Here is a 3,622-nt window from a genome sequence, read left to right as displayed (position 1 = left end):
TCGCAAAGCGGAACGGACGGTCCAGTGGGTGGAACGGACGGACTGCCCGTTCGCAAAGCGGAACGGACGGTCCAGTGGGTGGAACGGACGGACTGTCCGTTCGCGAAGCAGAACGGACGGTCCAACACCAGAACGGACGGTCTGAGGGTTTGGGAAAAAGTCGCCGAAAATTCTGACTTTCTTCCACCTTTCGGCCGCGATTATTGCGCGACAATCTGTCCCCACGCGCCACCAGCCGCCACTCCCGTGTAGTGCCAGACATAGGCTGGCCCCTAGGCCGCGTTTTGATCGATTGTGCCTCTGAAGGGGCTGATAAATCAGCTCCAATCAGAGGAAGAAAACCATTTTCGACTGAAACCGGATTTCTGAAAAAGAGAGAAAGAGAGAGGGATTGAGGAAGAACTAAGGCAAAGGGAGCTCGGGAAATCAAAGAGGGACACCCCAAGGAGGTACCCAGGAAGTTTCGGAGGATAAGGAGATCTGTAGAACTCGTACAAGCTCGGACAAAATCGCATCTCACAGAAATCTGAGGTGAGTGGTTCGGATTGAGTTTGAGAGATTCTATTTTCATGATTTATGGTGTAGACTAGTGATTCTGCAAGAGTTAAGCACCTAGGGATGTTAAGTATTGAGTGGGTAGCGATTAGATCTTAAATCGGATCAGAATTTGGGCAAAAATGGTGAAAAATCGGACTGAAATCGTGAGGAAGACGAAGTTCTGGGTCCCAGACCGTCCGGTCTACGGACGTAGACCGTCCGTTCTGGGACTCGGCAGAACGAACGTGTAGAAACAAACTAGAACGACTGATCCCACAGAACTCGGAACGTCCGGTCTAGAAAATAACTGAGAACGGACGGTCTGGTTAACTAGAACGCCCGTTCTGGACCTTATAGAACGGACGGTCCGAAGAAAACCAGATTGTTCGCTCTATCCTCGTGGAACGGACGTTCTACCCTGTAGAACGGACGGTCTGCTTGTAGAACGGACGGTCTAGGCACTTTGAACAGTGAAAAATCTCAAAATCGCTGGACCGTTCGGTCCACGTAGTGGACCGAACGGACTGGCCGCAACCCCGACTATAGAATCAAATGGATTAAACGATGATACGATGAAAAATGGTGTTTAAACGAAATATGATAAAATAAGGATGAACGAGCGTGAAAAAGGTAAAAGTAAATAGAAGAAAAGAATTTAACCGAATAGATACGAAGGGTAAATTTAAGAGAAGTACTCGGAATTGCGATATAGAAATAACGGATAAATGATTATGATGATGCAAGTGATTGAATGATTAAGGAACCCCGTACTTAGTACCGGTTGACGGCGTGAGTCAGTGCTAGTACGGGAATGTACGGATTTGGAACCAGTGCCGGTTGACGAACTTGGAGTCAGCACTGGATGTTATGTGGTTTCGGTAATAGTACCGGTTGACGAACTTGGAGTCAGTACTATTACCGAAATGGAATACCAGTACCGGTTGACGATGTGGAGTCAGTACTGGTATAGTTGGGTGGACGTTTCTGGAACGGTACCGGTTGACGAACTTGGAGTCAGTACCGTTAAGGAAATGTATAGTGAAGCCAGTACCGGTTGACGGCGTGGAGTCAGTACTGGTGGATCTGAGTGGTCGTCTTTATGATAGTACCGGTTGACGAAGTGGAGTCAGTACTATTATAGGGAAGCAGGGTAAAGTCTAGTACCGGTAGACGAATTGAGTCAGTACTAGATGATACCGAAAGGAACGGTACCTGATAGTGCCGGTGGACGACTTGAGTCAGTACTATCAGGTATCGAAAAATGTGTGAAATAATGGTAATGTTTTAAGAAGATAAATGATAAAGAGTTAAAAAGGATGAAAATGAATTCTTGTATCGAGAGACCAGTTGGCACCGTTCTCCATGAGAATGGGCTCTCCGGGCTCAACCCGGGCTGCTCACTAAGCTTTTGCTTAGCCCTCCGTTGTTGAATTTTTTTCAGATCCCGAGGAGCACGAGTAGCGCACAAAAACTTGTGAAGACATCATTTATGTACGGCTAATTAATCCTGTTTTTGTACGTTTGGGTTTGTGGAACAAGGTTTTGTGTGGAATGGTGTGTTTAATTGTGTGTTTGGACAAGTGTGGTTTCCAAGAAACGTGTGATGGTTTTATTCCGCTGCGTACTTTTATGTAAAAATGATTTTTAATTTCCCGTGTTTTTGGATTTATTATATTTTATCGGTATTTGTCCATGTGGCATATCCTGTATACGGGATGCGGGATTCGGGTGTCACAGTACCATCGGGTGTACATAAGAGGGAAGATACTGCACTTTTCTCCAGTTGTAATCAACAAGTTTTTGGGCTTGAAGAACTCAGTTGTGCCTATCATGGATGAGCTAGACAGGGAGATTGACCAGAAAGAGCTGGAGATAGCTCTCACTGACACCTTTGATGAAAAGAGGAAAGGAGAAATAGCCCCAGTGGAGCTAAACTTTGAGGCTTCAGTACTGTTCAAAATAGCCAGAGCTAACTGGTTACCAACCCAGCGATCAAGTATGATCCACAAGAGACTAGCAGTACTCATCTTCTGTGTGAAGAAAGGGATAAAAATCAACTATGGAAACATGATCTTCGATCATATTCTGGAAAGAGCACTGAACTTCAGAGAAAGGTTCAGATTACCTTATCCATGCCTAATTCAGAGCATCCTCACCAAACAGTGCCCGGAACTCATTGACCCAAAGGAAAACACTGAGATAATTCAGAAACCCTTGGTGGTTAGACAAGAATTAAAAGGAAAAAGGGGAAAGGAAAGAAGGACTACAAGAAGATGCTGGAGACCCTCAAAGATGCAGAAAAGGCATTGATAAAGATGGAGCTCGGACTAAGGAAGCAGGCAACACATTGTCAGCAAATCCGAGCAACAGTTCACGAATATGTTGAAGCAACTCTGAGTAATGTGTTCATTATTCATCCAGGTACTCCTCACCTCGATATTAGTGTTTATGATTATTTCATTCATGCCCACAAGGGGAGAACTTGAAGAAGCAGAAGGAAATCTCGACTCAGAAGAAGAAGACTCAGATGATGAGGACGAAGAAGAGGATTCTGAGATGCCTAAGCCGACGCCTAAGCCGATCCCTAAGAAGGTAGAAACATCCCGGAAGTCAGGAACGAGCAGGAAGACAAGGAAAGCCAGGAGTCCTTCGGATGATGACTCATCTCTTCGTTTCTAATTTTTTTTATGATGATCTGAACTTCTGTGTTTGATGACTCTGTCTGTTTTGATGACTTATGTGGGGTTGTGTGATAACTCTGTTTTTGGTGTTTGTTTTGAACCTTGATGATTTCAGTTGAAGGATTCATGTTTGTGTGCATGATCTGAAATAACCAAAAAGGGGAAGATTGTTAGTGCAAGTATTTGCACGTGTTGTTTTGGTTGTTAAAAGGTTGTTGCAGGTTCAACAACCTATGAGAGATTTCAGGAGAAGAATCCGGCGAAGATTGCACTCGAGCAAATCTGAGGTACAACTGACGAGATTCAGATAGAGTCAAAGACCGAAGAGATAAAATCCAAGGCTGAAGAGATAGAGTTAATAACAAGAGATAAGGCGAGATCTTGAAGATAGACTCGAGATCAGC

Source organism: Tarenaya hassleriana, unplaced genomic scaffold, assembly GCF_000463585.1.
Source record: "Tarenaya hassleriana unplaced genomic scaffold, ASM46358v1 Cleome30, whole genome shotgun sequence".
NCBI classification, from domain to species: Eukaryota; Viridiplantae; Streptophyta; class Magnoliopsida; order Brassicales; family Cleomaceae; genus Tarenaya; species Tarenaya hassleriana.
This window is presented reverse-complemented; position numbering follows the sequence as displayed.